Source organism: Pithys albifrons, chromosome Z, assembly GCF_047495875.1.
Source record: "Pithys albifrons albifrons isolate INPA30051 chromosome Z, PitAlb_v1, whole genome shotgun sequence".
In the NCBI taxonomy this organism is placed as follows: Eukaryota; Metazoa; Chordata; class Aves; order Passeriformes; family Thamnophilidae; genus Pithys; species Pithys albifrons.
The window spans coordinates 81,572,853-81,598,748 of record NC_092497.1 but is presented as its reverse complement, the minus strand read 5'-3'; the positions used below and the strand labels follow the sequence as shown (position 1 = coordinate 81,598,748).

At 42.3% G+C, this 25,896-nt stretch overlaps 1 protein-coding gene across 2 annotated transcripts in view; it reads right to left on the bottom strand.

Moving 5' to 3' along the window:
* CPLX1 (complexin 1) overlaps positions 1–25,896 on the bottom strand; it is a 125,398-nt gene that overhangs the window by 51,747 nt on the left and 47,755 nt on the right. The window lies entirely within an intron of this gene.

Sequence of the window (25,896 nt, the reverse complement as noted above, 5' to 3'; positions counted from 1 at the left end):
TAATAGGCAGGTAATACCTCCCAAACAAAATGACAGGAGGGCTAGGAAAGGAATTTGAAATACGGATTGCAGGGATAAGTAATCACAGTCTTAATTCTTGTCAGAAATTACACATCCCATGACAAGTAGGACCACAGAGCATTAGCAAACTTTTGCAGTTGTTGATGAATTCTAGGTCCCTACTGTGGTACAAAAAGAAGCAGCATCTCTGTTTCTCTCTTACCTGCCCTTGGACACCATTCCCTGAAATGCCTAGTTATTTAAGTGGGATTCTGGCTCTGCCTTGTCCTCTTTCTACCATTTAATATATGTCAGTCCTAAGTTTTCAGTCCCTGTATGCTGTGAGACAGCTTTTTGCTGCTGTGCAAAGGCCTTGCACAATCAAGCAAATGAAGTGGCTTCTTGCATGCCCCACTGGCCCCACAGGGCTGCATAAACCCATTCATCCTGTGTTTCAGAGACACTTTCACTAGCGAATGACTGATAATCATCCAGCCAGGGAGAGAAACAGTTGCTGGGGGAAAGTGGAGAGTATGTTCTGTGAAACTGCATCATCAGAGTACCAGAGGGTTGTGGCAGGATCAAGCCTGGTTACATGGATGAAGTAAAGACACATATTCTTTGGAAGCTGCATTGGATTCTGCCTGGAGCCAGAAAACACTCTGCATCGCTTACCAAAAGAGTTTCATTCGCCCTAGAAAATAATTATAGGCAGCTAGTGAGTTGCTGTCCTTAGCTGCTGAGTCAGGGACACCTCTAGATTGACTCACTGCTGGCTGTGACTTAACTGAATTAATCTCAAACAGCCTTGCTGTAACACACAGTAACATGCATGTGCATGTATACATTTTTAACATCTCTTGTATTGCACAAGGAAAAGTTTTCTGGCCTTTACAAAGGCTTAGGCTGGAAGAATACACTATCAAAGTCCTTTCAAATAATTATTTGTTTGTTTGCATTATCATGGGCTAAGTGAAGGAAAGAGTTTTTCACAACCCCTAATGTCTCCCCCATAAATTACCTCTTTGTTGTGTCAATAGTGTTTGGAGGACTGTATTTGCTCTTGGTTTCCACATCAGTTCTTGGGATAGTGATGCTGAAACTTTGGTCCTTAAAGAGAGAAACATCTGGAACCTGTCAGAATGAGTCATCCTGAATTGCCCTAGTATCCACAGATTGACAGAAATATTCTGAGTTGGGAAATCCACAAGAATCATTAAATCCAGCTTTTAAGTGAATTACCTATACAGGGACTGAACCTACAACCTTGGTGTTATTAGCAACAGGCTCTAACCAACTGAGCTATGGCAGTTATCAGATTAACTATTCCTTCTAATAACCACCAAGGAATGTTTTTAAGAGGCAAGCAGATCCTTTTTCTCTCCACACTTGTTTACCTGGTCAGATGTTTACCAAGAGCTGTAAAGTGAAAGCAACACTGAATCAAAACCAACCCTCTAATCCCCCAAATCGTGACAGAGAAATGCCCCCTTATCATCTCCCACAGAGAACCATGGGGAGGCTGATAATTCTAAGCTCTACAAGATCTGGTTGTTATACACAGGGTTGTTTTTTGGTTGTTTTTTTTTTGTCAGGTGAGAAATAATAACAGTAAACTTGATTCCATTTAGCTAAGCACAAGCCTGCTGATACTTGCACTGTTGGAAAATCCGTGACTAAAAATAGAAAGACACACAGGGACCCCAAACAAACCCCAATTCGAATACTCACAGTCCCTATCTACTGTCAGCCTTCCTGTGCTATCATTTTACATCTTTCTTCCCAAGGTTGGAGGAGTACAGGAACTCTTGCGTATTGAGGATAAATTTACTTAGATCTGGTAATTTCTTTCCTGTAGTGCAAGGAAGGCTAACTGAAATTTTAAGTAAGATAAAATTTCATAGCAACTGGAAAGGAAATGCAGCCTAGTTGGGTCACACATTCCTACTGCAGGAACCTCTCTAAGAAGCCTTACTGTGCATACATCAGTGATTACCAATGACCCTAACACCTTTAATTTCTGGATCTCCCTCAACAGACTTTTCCACTGATGATCAGTGGGATTGATTTGATTTCAATAATCTGTCAAGTTTATCTCTTTTTAGCTCCTCTCCACCTAGAGCTACTCAGACAGCATAATACACTAGTTACTTAGGAAACAGAATTCAGCAGCAGAAAGAGATTATTTTTTCCCTCTAAGCACTAATTCTAGGCTATCATTAAGTTATCAGCTCAGCTTATCATGTAAGAAACAAAATTGCATAACTTTCTCTTATTTCTTAGACAAGATTTTAAACACCTTAGCATTTGATTTTGCAGTCATTCAGCACACAGGGCACTCGAACAAGAATATAGTTTCAGGATCCTCACAGACTCTCTGCCCTAGTTCAGCAAGCTGTGACCAGTTTATCACTGTGTGGGTGTGACCAAAGATGTGTATTTGAAACACTCTATGTCACTTCTCATGAACTCTTAACAATGGACCATTTGCAGAAGCTGCCCAGTACGCTGGGTGTTAAAGAAGCCTATGAGATAGGAGCTGTAATAACTCCCCTCTGTTAGCACGTTCACACCCAGACTGAAGGGTCATGTCTGCTTATGGGCCACCAGTGATTCTGAAAAATACCCCATGACTCACAAAGTTAAATCACCCATTGTGGAACTCCCCACCCTGGGGGAGGAACTGAGCATTCCCACCTGAACCTGAGGGTATAAAACGTTGGGGTTTGGGGTGAAGACTTCTGGTACCATTTGTCAGAACCTCAACAGAACTGTGACTGTCATTTGCACCAACATGTTTTTCCCTACCTTTTACTTTGGCCTCAGGGGAACCACAGTGGGCGTGTCTAAGCACAGGGCCCAATGAACACCATTCTGTTTGTGCCCTGGGGTGCTGGGTTATACTTCTGGGGTTTGTGGATTAAAACAAATTTCTCTTTGTGTCATTGCATTTATTGTAATATTTTTATTAAATTGCAACTCTGACTTATAAACTCTTTTGTGTTGGGTTCATTTCTTCTGCCAGTTTACATTTAAACCAGCTCACTCTCTTAATTTACCCCTAATTTCACAGTCACCTTCTAAATGTGCAAAATGCTGCCCTGTGGTAACATTATTAACTGATTGGAAAGAAAGGTATTATGAGAACCATAAATTTACACTATATATTAACTAAGATGTCTTTTGTTACTCTTGGTTAAAAAAGGCTTTTTTTTCTTCTCATTTGTTCTTCATCCTAAACGTGACTTGGCTATTAACATTCTCTGGATACAGCTTCTGTTCTTAGCAGCTCAGCAGTGAATGCTCCAGGGAATTGATCCACATGCAATTGAGGTGCCACTGTTACAGGCACAAGCAGAAGAACAGTTGCTCTGTCCTCAAGACTAGTTTTGAAGTTTTCAGGGAAACAGAGGAGAAGGACATGCTTACTGAATCTGTTCGTATGATAAGCCTATCTATTCTCGTCTTCTTTCACATCCCAGCCACGATATCTACCCCAATATACAGAGAAGACGGGGACTGCGACAATAATCACTAATGAGTAACAAGTTTCAATCAACATTATTTCTAACATCTCTAGACAAGGCTACAGGAAGAAACCAGAAACAACTAAAACTCCAGGATAGCATGGGCAAACTGTCACCTTTCTGGCTACAATAAACAGCCCCGTCCACAAAGGGTAAAAAGCTTCCATAAGGGAAAGCATCCCAGAGGTGGAGTGTTTGAAGACAAGTGGCATTGCAGTTATTTCAAAGTAAATAGTCTTTTCCTTGATCCATAAGGGCTAAATCATGAGACAGTCAGGCTCTAAGCCAAATACTGTGAGAGTACTCAGATACAATGTGCTGATTTGGCTGAGGTAGAGTTAATTTTCTTCACAGTGACTGGTAATGGACTGTATTTTGGACTTATGCTGAACATAGGGTTGATAAATTCATTTTTATTACTGCTTACACAGAGCCCAGACCTTTTCTGCTTTTCATACTGCCACACTGGCAAGGAGGCTGGGGGTGAACTGGAAACTGGGAAGAAACACAGCTGGGACACCTGAGTCTAACTAAAGGCATATTCCACACTGTATGACATCATACTTAGTATATAAAGTAGGGAGAAGAAGGAGGGAGGGGGAGATGTTTGTAGTGATGTTGTTTGTCTTCCCAAGTAACCATCATGTGTGATGGGCCCCACTATCCTGAAGATGGCTGAACAGCTGCCTGCCCATGGGAAGCCACCAATTAATTCCTTGTTTTGCCTTTTTGCATGCATGCCTTTTGCTTTCCCTACTAAACTACCTTTACCTTATCCCGCAGATATTCTAGCTGTTGGGGGAGTGAGTGAGCAGCTGTATTGTTTGCTGTCTGGGAGTTAAACCACACCATATGATTTTGCCTGAGGTTACTGGTTTAAGTTGTCATCAACCATCTGGAAAACGGTAATACAGTTGTTGAGGTACATGCGGGAGACATTTCCCTGTGAAACAGCTGATAAGCAGGTCACGTGTCTGGAAAGGCCTTGGGGTCCTGGTGGACAACAAGCAGATCATCAGCCCACAACGCATCCTTGCAGCACAGAAGGTTAGCAGCCTTCTGGGCTGCATTAGGAGCACTTTTGTCAGCAGGTTGAAGAATTCTTCCCATCTACTCAGTCTTGGTGAGACCAAATTTGGAGTGATTTGCCCAGTTCTGGGCTTCAAGAGAGAGATGGAGGTACTGGAGTGTAACAGCAAAGAAATGAGACAGCCATGAAGACATTTAGGATACTCAAGGATCTTTGATACAAGGTGTTATGGTTTAGTTAGGTGTTATCCTAGTGTGACACCGAAGTTTATGTTAGGGTTTAGCTTGGCAAAATACCGACTGCCCAATACAGAGTCAAAGGATCCCCCTCCCAGGGAAAGGGAGTGAGGAAAAAACTAGAAATGGAACTTTGAAATGGCAAGGTTTTATATTTACACAGAAGGAATGAAAAAATAGAATATGATATAATGCATATATATATAAATGTTGAAAGAAATAATAGCACCTTCACCGAGTTGTCCGAGTTATTAATACAGATTCCAACCACCCAAACCCCAGAAAACCTCCCAGAAACTCTCCCCAAGAAACCTCCCAGCAAGAGAAAATAGAAATTAACAAGAAGATGTTCACCTCCCTAGATGAACAACAGCACAGATGGGAACAAGGCCTAATCTCGGGAGTCAGAGCAGCACGTCCTCACGGGCTGAGGCAGAGACCGAAAGAGACAGAAACTCCTCCTCTCTCTCTTTGTACACCCCTTGACACTTCTTGATGATGTCAGATGATATGAAATACCTCTTTGATTGCTTAAGTCAGGTGATGCTTGTCCCTTCTAATCCATGTCACATCCTTTGAGGCCTGCTAAAACTGAGGCCTAAATAAGGTCTAAACTGAAACTAAAGCCAAAACTACCACACAAGGAGAGGCTGAGAGACCTGTGACTGCTTAGGCTGAAGAAGAGACAGCCTCAGCAGCATCTGCAAACACCCAATGAAAGAAAAGGAATGAATAGAAGAGAGTCAGTCTCTCTTCACTCGTGCCCAGTGACAAGAGAAGAGATAATGTGTGCAAACTGAAATAAAGGAAATAGAATTTAAACATATGAAAAATAAAATTGAGTTGAAGAAAGTGGCTGTGGAGTCCCTATCTACGGAAATATCTGAAGCTTCATAGGACATAGCCCTGAACAACTTGCTGTAGGTAATCCTGTTTGAGAAAGAGATTAGACTAGAAAACTCCTGCAGATGACTGCCAACCTCAGATATTGTGGGACCCTATGAGACCTCACAAGTAAGTGGTTTAAATGGCATCTGAAAGTGACTGAAGTGAATTTTGAAAGGAAAATCATCAAGAGCACATACCTAAACAGATCCTGCATCTGGACTGAAGAAAATTAATTTCATAAACTGCTTGACCTCTGTCACAGAAGCACCCTTAAAGAGACTTAACCCTTCAATAGCTGACTGACATCAATTCAGTTTTAACACAGAAAACATAAACTCACAGAATTAACTTGGAGGAGCAGTGTTGAACTTGTTATTTGTCAAAAAAAAAAAATCTCCTAAATATGGCCGGCAAAGTTGAAAACCTACCGGATTAGGATTTCTAAGGATGACTTACATAGAAAGAGACATGAACATCTTAGGTGTTCTTAATCAAGCAAAGGATGATGGAAATTTGCACACACCTTTGCTTCAGGTGAGGTAATCAAGTGAAATCAAAAGAATTTCATAGAATCATAGAATCGATTGGGTTGGAAAAGACCTCCGAGATCATCAAGTCCAATCCTTGGTCCAACTCCAGTCCGTTTACCAGATCATGGCACTCAGTGCCACTTCCATTTCCTTTGCACAAATCTCATTTCCTACTGTAGATAATTAGTACCCTATACCTGTCCTTCACAATGCCTGCATATGTGCATGCATAGATCTCAGAGGCTGTTGCAGAAGTTCCCCCTCTCCATTACAGGTTTCAGAGGAAGCTGTGAGAGGTTTACCTGAAACAGGCATGCACTGAGGAGATCTCAATTGCCATTTCATGACAAACTAGAAACCAACACGGCATGAATATTGACAATTACCCTACAGGTATTTTTCCAGGGTGAAGGAGATACAGCATTTTATAAACAACTTCTGAAAGATGTCAAACACTCTTGATGGCCTGTCAGCTGTATCTCATTTGTATGCATCAGAATCAGTCTTCTTATCACTTACTGTGCCATGCACATTTGATTTAATATCTCTGAGCAGTGAAATGTTCACTTCATTCTTGGCTCGCAAACCTCCTCCACTGCTGCAAAAAAATGCACACTTCCTAGTTGAAATTGTTAACATTCCCTATGGACTTTCATATATTCTCTTTCTGTTTTGTGACCTTTTATGAAACTTAGAAGGCAGCATGAACAATTATTTTCTAATACATAAGTGTACTGTATGCCAAATAGCTATGAATATCAGAAGATAACATCTTTTCATGTTGAGAACCACAAGATGGTGGTACACGATGAGATGATTGAGACAAAGATACAACACAAATGTGCAAAGACAGAAGTTGTGGGAAGGTTATCAGCAATCTCTGTCCTGAGACACACTAGGCTTTGCAGCAGAAAGAAAACTATTTTCAGTTCCAAACATAAATACATCACACATTCTGCATGAGGTTGGTTTCCTTTTCATCTGACTGCATCATCCAGGAACACTCAAAAAACAGTGAAGCCCTTCTGTCACTGTCATTGAAGACACACAGGCCCTTAAGATAAGCTATTACTTCAGTCACTCATAAAAGTAATAATCCAATTGATTGGAAATAGATTGTCTGGAAATGCAGTGAGTTCAACTGAGCAGGTCCTATTGAAGATGAAACCATAAAAACGGTTCAAAGAATAGAATTTTTCTGCAGTATTTCAAACATAGTTTATATTCCAGTGTTGTACACAAAGCTATACTTCAGTGTAGACATGTTTTCAAGTAGCACATCTGCAAATATCTGACGATGCACAAGCAGGGCCAGTGTGTCTGGGTCAGCCTGCCCCAAAAGCACGTTTTCAGCTGGTGTCACACCATCAGACAAGGCCACCTTATCACTTTGCTGGCCCAGATCTTTCCAAAGGTAGAAATTAGGCTTGCACTCACACATACTTTAAGCAGGCATTTTCACAAGCATGTGTCTTGAAGGAGCATTCTGCCTTCCCCATCCCACACTGATGCCTGTGTTCACTGCAGAAGAGCACTGGGTCAAGAGTCTTCAAGATCCTGCAACTGTGTAAGGAGAGGCCTGGAGAAGGTCTCTCTCTTCCTGAGACCAACACGTGCAGGAGGCAGGTTCCTGGGACGTCTTTTACCTAACTTCTGCCAGTTAAATCACAGAATCACAGACTATTCTGAGTCACCCACAAGGATCATCAAGTCCAACTCTTAAGTCAATGACCACATAGCGGAGTGAACCCCTGACCTTGGCATTATTACAACCAAGTTTTAACCCTGCAGGAGGAAAAAGCAACAAGCTTTAAACAAAGGCAATTATCAGTCTTCAGCACCCAGCGCTAAGGGAAAAAAACCCTATGTGTCCACACTGATTACAGGCAGGTTGCTCAGGAAAAGAAATCAAAATGATGCTGACATGATGGGGAGTGACCCTGATGTATCAGACTGAGCTGCCAGCTGATGAGTGCAAACTTGCCTCTCTTCTGGAGAGATCATTATTACTCCAAGATACCTGGAAGACCACAGTCTTTTACTTATGCTTCAAAGTGTGTGCAATCCTTTTAAAGAAAACACTCTGCCTTGCCTTCAGACATATTGTATTAATATGTTTCCAGATGCATTACACCAAAACAGCAAATCCTTCACTGTGTGAACTGTTCTTTGAATCACTATACTGATGCCTAAGGATTTCAGTGCATATTTTACAGATTTTTAGAATTATATAGGTTACATGGATTTTCTTGGGTTGCTCACATATTAGGTGGTATTAGAAGCTACTAAAACATTTTGTCATAGATTCTTAAGCTTTCTCATGCTCTGCTAAGGCCATGATATTTATGAAAAACTGCCTGCAGATAGCTTGAAGACAAAACACAAGAACAAGGCCTAGAGGTCCTGGAGCTTCTCCAACAAGCAGTTCTGAAGACCTCTGGGTGTGGGGCACCAGGGAAAATGAGCATCAAGGTTGGTAATAGATATCTCATATATTAATTGCTGGAGAGGTTATAAAAGCCGTAACATCCCTGGTCACGGGTACACAGAGCTTGGGCATGCACCCACCTTGAAAGCTTTCAGTAAAGGTATACTCTCTATCTTTCTCCATTAATATTGTTTCTGAGTGTCTATTTTTACAGGAATTTAGGCAACAATACAAATCTTTTCCCTAAAAGACAACATGATGCCTGTTATGACTCAGTATTGGATTAAAAGATAGGTCAAGACTAACGGGATTAACAGCAATCAACATAACAGAAGGTTCTGTTGCTGTCTCTGTCCCAGAGCTTTTGGATGCACCTGTTCCAGGCACTCCTATTTCTCTTTCTCAGTAATTTTGTTGATCTTCACTTTCTGCCTTATAAAGCCTCTTGATGTAGGCACTTTTGAGCTAGATCTACACTGGAAGCATGCAGTCCCATTTTCAGGGGTACACTCCATGCAACCCCACAATCATAAAGCAGGAACAACTTCCTGCATAACATGAATGCAGTGGCTTCTATTCCTGTTCTGATAAATAACGTCTACCAAATGATTGTCTTGTCCTTCTGACCCCTATGACCCAGAAAGGATGCAGCTATATATAATCTCTGCACAGGCTCTCTTCTTAGTCCATGGAGATTTATTCCAGCTAGTCACAGGGCTGGGATAAGATTCTTCAGGCCAAGTGGAAGTACCTAATTCAGGAGAATTGTCCTCTGCTTTTGCTGACCTGATTATATCAGGTATCTGCTGATGGAGAAAAACACCTAGGCACCTTGTTCACATGAGCCCACCTGCACTACAGCATCCTAGCACTAATCACATGCAGATTGTAGTTCCAACAGGAAAAAGAACTTGAAAGTATAACTACTTGCCACAATATTTATTTGCCTGAAATTTGTTGCTGTTCCAGTCCTGCTTCCCTGCCTCCCAGAAATTACTCCTTTCAGCACAGAAAGAACAGCTGAATTAAAAAAAAAAATCCTAACTGTGCAAATCTCTGCTGCTCTGACAGATTTCCTAAATTCATCCTGGTGACACATTTCAGACCTTCTCTGTTGCCTTGGAAAATGATGGTTTTCCCCATAGTTTATGTCTGACAAGGATAATGAGTCTACCTAGAAAGGCCAGAGACATCAGTCTGTCATACAATCCTGTTGACTGGGGTCTCCCCATTCTTTTAAAGAAAAGCTAACAAAGACTGGAGCAACACCCTACAACAATAACTTTGGTGATGTGTTTACAAATGTTTCCCAACTGGCAGCAGGTTTAAACCTATATAAAGACAGCTGTGAGAGTGAAGAAGTCAGAAGAATGTGACTTCTGCCTCTGGTGGGAAGCAAGTCACCTATCTCTGCTGCCATGGAGGGGCATTAAATGCTGCTCCCTATAGAATCATAGAATAGAATCATAGAATCGATTGGGTTGGAAAAGACCTCCAAGATCATCGAGTCCAACCCTTGGTCCAACTCTAGTTCATTTACTAGATCATGGCACCCAGCGCCACGTCCAATCTGCATTTAAAGATCTCTAGGGATGGTGAATCCACCACCTCTCTGGGCAGCCCATTCCAATCCCTGAGCACTCTCTCTGCACAGAATTTTTTCCTGATATCCAACTTAAATTTCCCCTGGCAGAGCTTGAGCCCATCGTGCCCCCTTGTCCTATTGCTGAGTGCCTGGGAGAAGAGACCAGCCCCCACCTGGCTATAACTTCCCTTCAGGGAGTTCCAGACAGTGATGAGGTCACCTCTGAGCCTCCTCTTCTCCAGGCTAAACACCCCCAGCTCCCTCAGCCTCTCCCCATAGGGCTTGTGCTCCAGTCCCTTCACCAGCCTCGTTGCTCTTCTCTGGACCCGCTCCAGCCCCTCAATATCCTTTCTGAACTGAGGGGCCCAGAACTGAACACAACACTCAAGGTGTGGCCTCACCAACGCAGAGTACAGGGGAAGGGTCACTGCCCTGGTCCTGCTGGCCACGCTATTTTTGACACAGGACAGGATCCCATTGGCCTTCTTGGCCACCTGGGCACACTGTTGGCTCATGTTGAGCTTCCTGTCCCTCAGTCCCCCCAGGTCCCTCTGCCTGGCTGCTCTCCAGCCACTCTGTGCCCAGCCTGTAGCGCTGCAGGGGGTTGTTGTGGCCAAAGGGCAGGACCTGCACTTGGCCTTGTTGAACTTCACCCCATTGGAATCAGCCCATCTCTCAAGTCTATCCAGATCCCTCTGCAGAGCCCTCCTGCCTTCCAACAGGTCGACACTCCCTCCCAACTTGGTGTCATCAGCAAATTTACTGGTGTTGGACTCTATGTGGACATCTGTGCTCCAAATTACTCATGTTATACCTGGGGCAGGGGCAGACTAGATGATCTGTAAAGGTCTCTTCCAACAAACTATTCTCTGACTCCTTATCAGAGTCAGACATTATGCCAGCACCAAAGCCAAATTAATTTTTTAAACATTACTAAAATCAAGAAAACTTCTTTTTTAGTTAAGAAAACTCTATACCAAACAAACCCACAAGACTAGACATTTTAGCAAGATGTTATGGCTGCCTCAGTTGTTTTCTCAGTAGCTGTTCCCCGGCCACAGCAGATTTCCTAAGCAGGCATGTCTCCTTGAAGGAGTTCAGTGTATTGGTAGGACATGGGCTCTGGGTCTGGCCAGAAGCTAAACCATCACTGAAACACAACATCCTCACACAGGAAAGTTCTAAAGGGACTGCAGTGAAATCTTCAACAGTCTTTATGAGCCTTTCCCATGCAGTTCAGTTCTTCTGATAAAATATCAATGTGAACCTCTTCATATCTCCAAGAGAAGTTTAAACAGCTGTAATAGTGCTTAACTGGTAAAATTACCTATCAGAAAAGGTAGAAACTCCTTAGAAATGTAGATGCTTGGTAATAGCAGCATAGTAATAACACCAGTGTTGTGGAGCTTCTTGGTAGCTACACTGATTTCAGTGGGATGATGCCATACCAGACAGAGAAAAATGTTCATTGGAATGCACTTTTACTCAAATAAGGCACTCATAAATCTCATCTTACTGAAGAAAATCAAATTTTACTTGAAGAAATGTTAACGTATTTCCTGTCAGCAATTTGTCATATTTTCTCAAGCTTGAGGGTCAGTAGGCAGGTTGTGAGTAGAGGAAATAGAGTTTTCATGAGAAGCTGGTGAAGTTCAATAGTCAAGAAATATTGGTGATTGCAGACACACCATGCCCAGCAGGAACTACTTAAATTCAGTTTCCACTCAGCAGTTTCTTCATACACCCACAGACAGAAACATAACGTATACACACTCTTTCTCTCTCTCTCTGTCTCTCTCTGTCTCTCTCTCTCTCTCTCTCTCACACACACACACACACACACACACAAAGAAAAATAAATAAAATTGTAACTGCTAGCCAGACTAGCTCCCTATCTTCTCCCCCCAGTTTGGATTATTTCTGCTCTATGTGGGAGTTCCATCTAGGATGAAGCACAGTGATTTCTTCCACAAATCTATCTGGAAAAAGAAATTCAGACAGTAAAAGACAAAGTGTGCCTCTAGGACTTTCAGAAGCTATCAAAAGTGATTACATTCTGTCAACTGGAAAAAAAAATCCACCAAACAAACAAACAAACAAACAAACAAAAAAACAACCAAACCCAACCAACCAAAAACAGCAACTACAAAAAAAAAATCACAAAAACCAAACAAAAAACCCCAACCACTTCTGAGATGACTTCTTCTGATATCATCCATGTCATAACCACCTCAGGCTTATTAACTGGTTTGACATCCTGTTACATCATTAGAGGATTCTTTGTCAATGCCTAAAAGGTACAAATTCATATCCCTGCAGAACAGGTATGGTGTAATTTGCAATGTCTTTGGTATGGAGACGCAAATGAAGAGTCCGAGGCTGCAAGGGCTCCCTTGGTGAAGCAGTGGCAGAGGAGTATGGTTTTGACTTTCATGAGAGGTGCCTCAAAGCCCTGCACATGCACTGGGTGAATTCTCACCCAGAAGTCTCTGTGTCATCTGCTGCAGAGTCTTAGGCCATTCCCTCCTCTGAGGGCACTTGATGAGGGAGTCCTGTCTGCATCCTGCAGCCCTCCAGCAGCTATGTCTAGTCTGACCATGCCCTGACCATTCACCCCTGCGATTGCCCATGACTGTGGCTTGAGGGTGCTACCATCAGGCTATGCTGTACAAGCAAAGAAGCCCTGCAGGTGCTCTCAAACCATTCTTACCTCCTCCTTCCCCTAGTCTTTGATTCACACAAATGTTACACAGCATGAACAGTCTTCCTCTCTCTCACCACATACACACATATATCTTGTAGCCTTTACAGCCTTTACACTGGAGCAGCAGTGAAATTTTAGGAAAAAGCTTGCCTGAAACAAGTTGACAATATGCTTGATGCCAGTAGGCAAACTTAGAATGCAGCACTGAGTATTCTAGTCTGCTAAAATAGACATGAAATGGATAAACTTGCTTTTTCATCTCTCTGATTTAGAGCTAATAGCAACTGTAGACAGAATCAGTTCCTGAAAGAACTACCACATTCTACCCAATGTTTTCTAAATGCTGTTGCCTGTCCAGTGGCCTTAGGTCTGGCTGCTAGTATGGAACTTAGTAAAATGGTTCTATTGAAAATTAATAGTCCACTAAGTGGACTATTTTCAGAAAACTGCAAAAATGGAAAGAGTATCAAAAAGCTGAAGAAGGAGCAGTGTTAGAGCAGTTGGTCCCTTGTAAGCTCAAAGTTTTCAATAGATCTGAGATGCCAAAATTCTGCCATGAGAAACAAATAACTGAAGTCACTTTCAGTCTAAGACATATGGGTTTGTTTGTAAAAAAGTAATATGAAAAATCACAATAGTGAGGCAGTCATTAATGTACAAATGTATTTTTTCATATTCTAACAGACTGGGAGTGCAAATGGAAAGCTGGAAATACATTTTAAAAATAGAGAAGAAAAATAAACCAATAAAAATAATTCTTTTAATATCTAACTTATAGGAAAGGTTTGCTGAACTATTGTTCATGCTTCAAGTCTGATAATTAGGTAAGACCTGTGAGGTTATTTTCAAAACTGTGATAGTTTAGTTATTTTGTGATGATTGTCTCTCACCCAGAAGCCTTATAATCCTTATCCTGGCAAGAAGAAGATTCAGTATGAAATGTTTGATTTGCAAATCCTTTGAAGTCTGTACCATAAACTTGCAAAAAAGAAGTTGTCTTCATAAGCATGTAGCTAAGAGTGTCAGAATCTGAACCCATATGCCTCCTTACTCAGTAAACACACCCCCTGTATTTGCCCGGTGGGTATTGTCTCTTTCCAGACACACCACACTCTGGGTTAGCCCTTAGTGTTGATTAACACAACTCTGAATTCCACATCATTATCTTGCCTTCTACCAAAGTGGCTTCACACTTTTTTTCACTGGCTGCAAATGCTTTTCAAGAGTCTCATTATGCAGTTTGCAGCTCAGACCTTTGAGCACCTCAACAAAAAGACCACCTCACAGATTGTGAGCAGTAAATCTAATCTGACATCCAGAAAAAAAATTTCTCAGGACTAAGAAAGTCTGTGAGCAAGAAATACCTTCTATTCCCAAAACAATGCGTGTAATCATTTCTGTTGCACTTGTTCCTACCTTGTCAGCAAGTCTTCTCTTTCACCTCAACATTTGGGATTCTGGGTACTGCAGACCTCTGTGGGTAATGCCCTCAAAACATAAGCTGCAGTTTCTTTTTATATGGACAAAACCAAATTTATGACACACTTCCTAAGGTAGGTTTTATCACTTCTTGGAAAACCTAAGGTCACTTTACTAATCTGAAATTACTGAAACTTGTACTTCAGCTATGCTATTGGTGTCTCTTTTATATCACAGGGTCTTATTCAGTCTCCATAATAGTGGGAGCTGCACAACCCCTTTTCAATATGCAGATCTTAGTACAAATGTTCTTAAAGGAGTGAAGACAAGTTTTCTTGCAGAATTTTATAGTCATTTGCTTCAGGAGACAAAAGCTCCACCATGATGTTGAATACTTAGGGAGCAAAGACCTTTTGCAAGTCACCTTGTAGCTTGGATTGAACAAGATGTGCTTGTTCTATTTTCAGTCTTTCATCAGTAACTCTTTCTCTCACCCTTTTTAATATATAGGCCATGCCTCCTATTGATCCATGCACTTTTCAGTGTGGTATGGAGTTACTTCAGTCTATAGAATTACTCAGAAAAGCTCAAGGGATCAGGAGATAATTGAACAAGAAAAATAATTGCTGTAATTTCTGTACTTTTTACTTCAGGAGAGTCAAAAGAAAATTGAAGGGCATGAAACACTTTTGAACCAGAAAAAAATGTTTTTTGAAAACTTTGCTATGTAAGATTTTAAAATGCTGCCTCATTTGAGTCTTTACATCCTCATTTGGGGGTGAAAGATGAGGAAAACAAGATTTTAATGACTTGCAACTCTGTATTAACCTCAACTCACAGAAATATTACATAAATGAAAAGAGACAATAATGCAGTCTTAAAGCAAAAAATATTTCTATAAATGCCTACCTAGTGAAAAAGACAAGGAAACTGTTGTGTAAGACTGTTGCTCTGACTCCTTGAATTCATCTGGATTTACATGCAGAAAGCTTACTATGCAAGCCACACTGCTTCACCCTGCATTCATTACTTGAATAAACATCACCTTCTCTTCTCTCTAGTGGAAGAATTGCAAATGATGGTCAGGATTGCTCAGACACCAACTATAGCTAAAGTAAACATTTTTTTCCCTTTGGGAACTGTTGTCCATTGCTGAAAGTCTACTAAGCCTGCTCTTCAGACACACTTTGTCCCGCTCGCTGCCTTGCAGAATGGAAGGTACAGTAGGAGAGTACACTGCAGTCCTCCACAAGTCTCTTTACATGCCACAGAAGAAAGGACCACCATATTCATTTGGTGCATAAAAAGAGTACTTCATAATCTGAGATGCCAATATCATGTGAAAAAGCTGCCTTTTTTTTTTGTGTGTGTGTTTGTGTGTGTTTGTGTGTGTGTGTTAAATAGATATTCTGTGCAGACACAGTCTTTTCATTGGACCCTTTTATTTACAGATTCACACCTGAATCATTACCAAACCAATTGCTTCACAAGTGTACAATAGTCAGTGGTTTGTCAAGTAGCTTAATCCTGTCATGGAAGCATCACAGTGGGGTCTCTTATGTAGAGGAAAGATGACTGTCAAATTCTCCTATTCCATTTTTTTTTCACAGTCCATCCCCTAGGAACTATGCTGAATGTAAATATGACTTAATACATTATTACTGCCAAAATGCAATGAGAAAAGGTATAATGCAGACTTAATGGTGGAGTAATTGGAAGGGAAGATAACATGAGACTTTGGAATGGAAAATTCCGCAGCTCTGAGCTTGGTCCTGTTTGGTGTTTTTGTCACCTGTCCTCTAGACTGAGGGAGAACCCACACACAGACCATAGCTACACTGACCTCTCTTTGCTGTGAACCAGAGCACTGAAGTATTTGAAGTAGGTAAAAGTAGGGAACAATTTGTCTAATGTCAGGACAGTGTTTTTCACGGCCACTCATGTGTCTGTCCTAGACATGTTTGTAATAGTACTTAATGCACTTGAATGAATCCATCTAAGAGGCATTCAGGATAGGGCCTGTAGCACACTCTTTTCCAAGCTCTTGGTGATGTTAGCAGTGATGATGAACCCAGGCATACCCAGACAGCTAGGAACTCACTGGCCATCCAAGACTTCCAAGACAAAGGCAATTCCTGAGCATCTCAACACATGTGTAGCTTTCTACAAAAAGTCATCAGCATCCAGAATCAGAGTGTTTATTCTACACTACAAGTACTGTCTTTCCCTACTCCAGGCCTAGAGAGAAAATAATTGGCTTTTAAATATCTACTTTCTATGATAATACGTGGAATTACCGTCTCATAAAAATCCCTCATCCCTGAGTGACTACTACTATTATGCCACTTTGCTATTCCCCATGCCCATAAGCTTTGAGACACAAAGAGGCTCAAGGACTAAATATAAAGCCTTCATTATGAAACAAGAAAAGCTGATACACAGAGACCCCAGACCCTCAAACTTCAACTGGGACAAGCTAACACTGCAAAAAAGAGACTGGCATTAACTCCACTGTCACCAGTACAGTAAAGTCATGCTTCCACAGTGAAACACTGTGTTGACATGCACACCATCTGCTGTAAGGAAACTGGTTCATGGTAACCTTTTTTGCACCTTTAGTATTTGCTTTGGAATCAAAGGTCACTGGAGGAAGGCTGATAAGACAGCACAATCAGAATCCTTTCAAGGCTGTATCTTGCTTGCTGTTTACAACATAATGTGATGTGCAGCATGCTCTACTTCCTGACATGTAACATGGTAGTCATACACAGAGACAAGTGCAGCGATAATGAGAGAAAAGCATAACTAAAAGTTTGACATAGAGAAACAAATACTGGACCCGCCAATAGCAAATTAAATATATTTAGGATCCTCATTTACAGTCCAGAACTGCAGGCCTAGGGAGGGATACCAAAATGACAGTTTTTCAGCACTGAGATTTTTAGCAAACGCTCTCCAGAAGTATCAGGAGGAGGGACTGCTAATTTCTATCCATCTACAATCTCAACTGCAGCTGGATTCACTCTGAATTTTGCAGACAAATGGGCTGCAATTCTGAGAAGCTGCCCCTTTTTTCCTGTGAAAAGCTGAAAGCCCACTATTCACTCTATGCTTGAGAAAAAATTATATTAAAAAAGATTTAATGATAATATATTCTCAGCTATAGAAAGTGAACGTCTTTTAAATTAAGTCAAAAGAAACACTAATCAAAGTTTAGAAAGATCTTCTAGCAGTAGAACAAAGTTTCTCACTGTTCACTAACAGCAATAGCCTGAAGTAGTAACCTAAGAGAAGCAGAGCGCATCTGGTTATGTGCACATGCAGCCAGGACCTGTCATGAATAGAATCATAGAATAATAGAATCACAGAATCGATTGGGTTGGAAAAGACCTCCAAGATCATCAAGTCCAACCCTTGGTCCAACTCCAGTCCATTTACCAGATCATGGCACTCAGCGCCACGTCCAATCTCAGTTTAAAAACCTCCAGGGATGGTGAATCCACCCCCTCTCTGGGCAGCCCATTCCAATCCCTGATTACTCTCTCTGGAAAGAATTTTTTTCTGATATCCAACTTAAATTTCCCCTGGCAGAGCTTGAGCCCATCGTGCCCCTTGTCATATTGCTGAGTGCCTGGGAGAAGAGACCAGCCCCCACCTGGCCAGAACTTCCCTTCAGGCAGTTCCAGACAGTGATGAGGTCACCTCTGAGCCTCCTCTTCTCCAGGCTGAACACCCCCAGCTCCCTCAGCCTCTCCCCATAGGACTTGCGCTCCAGTCCCTTCACCAGCCTTGTTGCTCTTCTCTGGCCCCGCTCCAGCCCCTCAATATCCTTTCTGAACTGAGGGGCCCAGAACTGAACACAACACTCAAGGTGTGGCCTCACCAATGCAGAGTACAGGGGAAGGGTCACTGCCCTGGGCCTGCTGGCCACGCTATTTTTGATACAGAACAGGATCCCATTGGCCTTCTTGGCCGCCTGGGCACACAGTTGGCTCATGTTGAGCTTCCTGTCCCTCAGTCCCCCCAGGTCCCTCTGCCTGGCTGCTCTCCAGCCACTCTGTGCCCAGCCTGGAGCGCTGCAGGGGGTTGTTGTGGCCAAAGGGCAGGACCTACACTTGGCCTTGTTGAACTTCATCCCATTGGAATCAGCCCATCCCTCAAGTCTCTCCAGATCCCTCTGCAGAGCCCTCCTGCCTTCCAGCAGGTCGACACTCCCTCCCAACTTGGTGTCATCAGCAAATTTGCTGATGATGGACTCAATCCCCTCATCTAAATCATCAATAAAGATGTTAAACAGGACTGGACCCAACACAGACCCCTGGGGAACACCACTGGTGACCGGCCACCAGCTGGATGCAGCTCCGCTCACCAGCACTCTCTGGGCCCGACCCTCCAGCCAGCTCCTAATCCAGGAGAGGGTACACTTGTCCAGGCCATGGGCTACCAGCTTTTCCAGGAGTATATTATGGGAGACTGTGTCAAAGGCCTTGCTGAAGTCCAGATAGACACACCCACAGCCTTCCCCTCATCCACCAGGTGGGTCACCTGATCGTAGAAAGAGATAGGTGCATGTTCATATAAATATGTAAATTAGACTCTTTTTGCACTACAGAAAAGTTCTGTGCATCTTGTCAGGCTGAGACGTCATGGAAGTAGGTCATCAAGAACAATAGGGATGAGACAGCTTGCCTACAAGAAACTATTAACAGAGTGGAACTTTTCAGTCAGTGAAAAGGACACTGCTGGAGTTCTTCAGAACTGGGAATGACTGGGAGAAAGGATGACTCTTCACTGTCTCTTTAAACAAAAGAGCTAAGGAGGAAGCAAACTTCAAACAATAAGTCTGAGAAAAGCTCCAAAGAAACAGAAGGATGTGGTTATTCTGAAAGCAAGTAACTAAGCTATGAAAGTCCTCGCCAATAAATTTTAATGGCATTGAGAGGGCAATAGAGAAGCCCAAAAAGAAAACCCAGGGCTGATAAATATTAAAAAAACCCTAATCACTCTTCAAGAAGTCCTTGAACCAGCATGTCTGGAAGCTGGGAAAAATATTTTGGGAAACAGCGTTCTAAACTTTCTCTATTCTTATAGCCTTTACTGTGAGCAGGAATAGGATGGGAAACTCAAGTAACCTGTGCTTTGATTCTGTTGGACTACTGTTTCAAGCTAGTTTAGGATTAAGGCAAAATTGGAATTCATATCCACAGGTTATTTGGTTTCAGGTTGGGGGCAGAAGAATGAATGGAAATAAGGGCCTCTGTGCTACAGTACTTCAAGAATAAAAAAAAGGAAATAATAAAAAAATAAGGTGCTACAAATTCCATTACAATTTCTGGAAACTGAAGCACGTCTTTAGATGAGGCGATTGAGTCCATCATCAGCAAATTTGCTGATGACACCAAGTTGGGAGGGAGTGTCGACCTGTTGGAAGGCAGGAGGGCTCTGCAGAGGGATCTGGATAGGCTTGAGAGATGGGCTGATTCCAATGGGATGAAGTTCAACAAGGCCAAGTGCAGGTCCTGCCCTTTGGCCACAACAACCCCCTGCAGCGCTCCAGGCTGGGCACAGAGTGGCTGGAGAGCAGCCAGGCAGAGGGACCTGGGGGTACTAATTGACAGGAAGCTCAACATGAGCCAACAGTGTGCCCAGGTGGCCAAGAAGGCCAATGGGATCCTGGCCTGGATCAAAAATAGCGTGGCCAGCAGGCCCAGGGCAGTGACCCTTCCCCTGGACTCTGCGTTGGTGAGGCCACACCTTGAGTGTTGTGTTCAGTTCTGGGCCCCTCAGTTCAGAAAGGATATTGAGGTGCTGGAGCGGGTCCAGAGAAGAGCAACAAGGCTGGTGAAGGAACTGGAGCACAAGCCCTATGGGGAGAGGCTGAGGGAGCTGGGGGTGTTTAGCCTGGAGAAGAGGAGGCTCAGAGGTGACCTCAGCACTGTCTGGAACTGCCTGAAGGGAAGTTCTGGCCAGGTGGGGGCTGGTCTCTTCTCCCAGGCACTCAGCAATAGGACAAGGGGGCACGATGGGCTTAAGCTCTGCCAGGGGAAATTTAAGTTGGAGATCAGAAAAAAATTCTTTGCAGAGAGAGTGCTCAGGGATTGGAATGGGCTGCCCAGAGAGGGGGTGGATTCACCATCCCTAGAGATTTTTAAACACAGATTGGACGTGGCACTGTATGCCATGATCTGGTAAAGGGACTGGAGTTGGACCAAGGGTTGGACTTGATGATCTTGGAGGTCTTTTCCAACCCAATCGATTCTATAACTCTCTCATTCTATGATTCTATGATTCCCTATCAAGACATGATTTTTTTTGTTGCCGCTTATTCCCCAAAGTGAAAGCAGTCTGTGGGTGTTTATGTGAGTGTTTTACAATGTTAGTAAATGACATTGATAGTTTCTTTCGTGTCTGGAAGTTTTAAATGGGCTCTTACCATCAGAACACTTAGACATAGCAAGTCTGTTTTACCATCAAGATCCTTTAGTAAGAAAATGAGATTTCACTAAATATAACACACTTGCTTCTTTTTCTTTCATAGATGGGAAAAAATTGCATCAGGCCACAGAAATGGGCTCTGTCAAGGGAAGGATGCATAGACTCATGGTGACGCCACTTCCATAGATCAACTGAGTGCTCTGACAAAAGTCTCTTGCTAAAAATTCAACTAGCCCTTCTTGTCCCTCAAATATACCCATTTCTAATGGGATGATTTTGTGCTTCCTTTTTAGGAAGCAACTGTAATGAACACTAAAGTGCAAAATGTAAGGAAGATGTATTGACAGTCTGATTTCACAGAGCCAAAATGGACCTCATCTTTTCAGAAAAATAGGAATAACTTTCCAGCTTTTTTTATTCTACTTCACATAAATGAACATCATGTGTGGATGAGAAATGAGCTCTAAACTATGCAGTAGTCACATAACTGTTAGTGGAAGAGAAAAATAGAGCTAGACTGAAAAGAATGTTGTCCTTTAACAGGTTGAGCATATCTGTGTATTGACTTATGAGTTTAAGAAGATAAGCATACTGCTCAAGGTCATCAGCTCTTTAGTTATAGACATTCAAATTATGCATTTGGTTATTTATTTCTCCTGGTAGTTTAAGTGTACTAGCAGCATAATCACTCAGGAGAGTGTCTGGGAGATAATATCCTCCATACCAAATAGAGCCATTTTACAAGTTCACATAATTTTGTTTTGCCTTGGGAATTAACACATTGACTTTCTCTGCTACATGACAAACGCGCTTCTATCAAACATGAAGCTTTGAAATAACTAGATCAACAAAATTTCCAAGATTCCTCCAGGCTTTTGGAATTGAATAAACAGACTAATGCTGTTCTTCAATGTAAAACTGAAGGTCACAATAGCAATTAAGTAGAAATTAAGTATGCCATCAGAAATTTGTAGCAGACAAATCATTCCAAGCCTGTCATCAAACACTTAACTTATCCATAAAAAGAGACGTATACTTGAACTGAAAGCAGGCTAGTTGCTTATTCATTACAATTTCATTCCTTTGTAAGGGCATAAATATATCTTCTTTAATGCTATGAAGTTTGAAAATGGTTCCATTAAAAGAAATCATAATATAAGCCTACCATTTCACTAGGTTACATCTTACTTCATCAGTATTTTTCCATTAGCAGTTGTCAGACTTCAGCTGTGAGGGTTCATTTGTGATGTACAGCATTCTGTCTATATGAAATGCAGCAAGCAATAATCCTTTATTTCCCCATCTGCTCAGTGACAGAATTACAGGGCACCCCACCGGTCGTGGTTTGTCAAACACTGACACAAGTACTTCTGATTTGAATTGCAAATTTTGTGGAGCTATTTATCTAATACAAACTCTCTTCAAAAAGGTATTTATAGTTAGTAGACTTTTCCTTGAAGAAGGAAAAACAGAAATGTGCATACTCAGGAATTTTCTATTTTCTATTTTATTTCAGTATTTCCTTTTGTCCCTGTGTATGTGTGTGACATTCGACTGCTGACCATACTGTTGTACTGAATGCTGCACTGCAGTGTAGAGGAGATATGTGAGTACAGAAGCACTTGCCATGACAGAGCCTGATGCCCAAAACCTTCATTTTTGGGGGGGACAGATAAAGAGTCTCCTGCCAGACTAAAACTTTTTGCTGTTACCCATCAGATCGTACAGACTGGTTGAGATTTTGCCTTCAGTCAGAAAACTGGATTGTTTCCATCCTTGCAATTTGTTCTTCTTACTCCATCCTTATAGTGTAATCCAAAATGCCCCTGTGTAAATCTTTGCAGAGCCTCTCTGAAAATGGGAATCTACTACAGGCTACCTGATCAGGGGGAACCTGTCATCAAAGCCTGCTTGCTCCAGATGCAGAAGCATCATACTTGCAAGCCCTCATCCTGATGGCAGATTTCAATCACTGAGGCAACTGCTGAGAAAGCTGTCTGCTAGCAATTCAGGAGACTTCTGGAGTATGGAGAGGGCAACTTCCTTGAACAGGTAATAGCCAACCAGAGGTGAGATGTTACTGGACCTGGTGCTCACCACTGCAGAGAAGCTCATTAAAGAGGTTAAACTGGGAAATAAACTGGGCTGTAGCAACCATGCCTTGATTGAGTCCAGGATCTCAAGGAATGCAAGCCTGGCAAAGAGCAAAGTCACGATCCTGAACTTTGGAAAATGCTGAAAGAGCTAGTGGATGAGTTATCCTAAGAAACTGTCCTTGAGGAGAGAGGAGCTGACAAGAGCTGGTAACTCCTTAAAGCCACTTGCATTTGAGCATGAAAGCTCTCCATACTGATGCGTAGGAACTCAAGCAGGACAGGTTGCAAACACATATGGCTTAACAAGGATCTGCTTCTCCAAATGAGGAGTAAGAAGGGAATGTACACCCAGGGGAAGTAAGATCAGGTGACCTGAGGGGAGTATAAAGTTCAAATGTGTGTGGAAGGGGTCATGAAACCCAAGACAATCCTGGAAACAGACTTGCCAGCAGACATGAAGAATAACAAGACTGGATTCTGTACATGTACAGGTCAGAAAAGAAAGACAAACCCAATCACAAGCAAGAAGGGTGAACTAGTGGTGACTGATAGGGAGAAAGCTGAGGTAGTCAATGAGTTCTTTGTCTCAGTTTTCTATCACAGTCAGGCTTCCCACTTCTCTCAAGCCCCTGATCCTCTGAATGGGTAGGGGAGGAATGAAGTCCCTCCCACTATAAGTGAAGAATAAGTTCAGGATCACTTGATCAAGCTGAATGCCACAAATATATAGAATCTGATGACATACATGAGGAAACTGGCTGATGTTGTTGCTAAGCCACATTACACCACATTTGACAAGTCACAGTGGTCAAGCTAAGACCCTGGTGACTGGAAAAAGTGAAACATCTTCCATTTCTAAAAAAGGGAGACAGGAAAATCTAGGGAACTACAGACTAGTCAGCCTCACCTGTGAATCAGGGAAGATCATGGAGCAGATCCTTCTTGAAGACACACTAAGGCATAGAAAAGACAAGAAAGTGATCTGTGACAGCCAGCATAGCTTTGCTATGAGCAAACTGTGCCTGACCAATCTGATGGCTTTCTGTGACCGAATTAGGCAATAGCTGACAAGGGAAGAACTTATCCAAACTTCTGTAAGGCCTTCGATATGGTGCCACATGACATCCTTATCTCTAACTTAGAGAGATGCAGATTTGATGGATGGACTATTCAGTGGATAAGGAATTGGCTTGACAGATGCAGCCAGAGTTGTGGTCAATGGCTCTATATCCAGATGGAAGCTCGTGATAAGTGGTGTCCCTCAAGGCTCTGTCTTGGGACCAGTGCTCTTCAATGTCTTCATGAGTGACACAGAGAGTGGGATTGAGTGAACCCTTAGCAAGTTTGCAGATGACATGAAGCTGAAAAGTACAGCTGACATAACAGAATGAAGGGATGCCATCCAGAGGGACCCAGACAAACTTGAGAAGTGGGCCCAAAAGAACTTCATGAAGTTCAACAGGTCCAATTTCCAGGTGCTGCACTTGGGTCAGGGAAATCCCAGACATGAGCACAGACTGGGAGAAGAAGTCACTGAAAGCAGCCCCGCAGAAAAGGACTTGAAGGGTCTCGTGGATGAAAAGGTGGACATGAACCAACAGTGTGCACTCATAGCCCAGAAGGTCAACCATATCCTGGCTTCGTCAAAAACTCTGGACAGCAAGTCAAGAGAGGTGATTCTACACCTCTGCTTTGACCTTGTGAGGTCCCACTGGAGCACTGTGTCCAGGTCTGTGGTCCTCAACACAAGAAAGATGTGGACCTCTTGGAGCAGGTCCAGAGAAAGGTCACAAAGATGATCAGAGGGTTGGAGCATCTCTCCTACAAAAACAAGCCGAGAGTTGGGTTTGTTCAGCCTGGAGAAAAGAAGGCTTCAAGGAGATCTCATTGCAGCCTTTCAGTACCTTTAAGAGGCTTATTAAAAATGAGAGGGACTTTCTATACAGGCAGATAATGACAGGGCAAGGGGAAATTAAACTGAAAATTTTAAACTGCAAGAGGACAGGTTTAGATTAGATGGTGAGAAGAAATTTTTTAATGTAAGAATGGTGAGGCACTCACACAGGTTGCCAGTGAGAAGCTGCGGATGCTCCATCCCTGGCAGTGTTGCAGGCCAGGTTGGACAGGGCATTGAGCAACCTGATTTAGTGAATGGCATCTCTGCCCATGACAGGGGGTTGGAACTAAATGATCTTTAAGGTCCCTTCCAAACCTAACCATTCTATGATTCTATTGATGGGAACCTATGACAGAAAAAATTGTGTTGAGGACTGCTGCATCTACCATTCGTGGAACCACAGCTTGTGCTATTTGCTTCACAACATGTAAGGCTGCACATAAAACTACACCACTTTTCAAAAGCCTCAACAATTCACAGCCAAGTAGGCTCTTGGTGTCTTTCCAAAAAGCAATCCTCTTTGCTGTGTACAGACCACATAAATAGCGCTAGGACTCATTACATTCAGCCATTAATTCCTGTCCCTTCTTTTCCCCCCAGAAATTATCTTCCTTAACTCTCCAATGCCAGCCATGTGACTGCATCCCAGGGTGACTCTGTAAAACCAAACTGGGCAATTTAATTGGTCGTTGAGGCCTCACGTGTCAATGAAACAGCCTAAAATGACACTTTTCTGAGACTTCAATATATTCAGCTGTACTAGAAATCTAACCATGAAACAAGGAGACCCAGAAAGGTGTTTCCAATCCACTGTTACTTGATCCCAGGACAGGAAGAGACCAGGCTAAAAGATTATACAGCACTTCCATACAAAGCCTGATTGTTTCTTTCATTGCACTCATAATACCAGCATCATTATACAAACATATAATTAGGTAATTATAGTGGTATCCTCTCATATTCCTCAAGCAATTTTTATTTGACACCACATTCCAAGACTAGTAGGACTATACAAAATACAGTTGCCTAACAACAGACTTGAGTTACTCTTATTGTATACGCCAGGCTACGCTAATAAGAAACTCTAATTGAGTGCTAGGTCACTATTCTCAAGAATGATT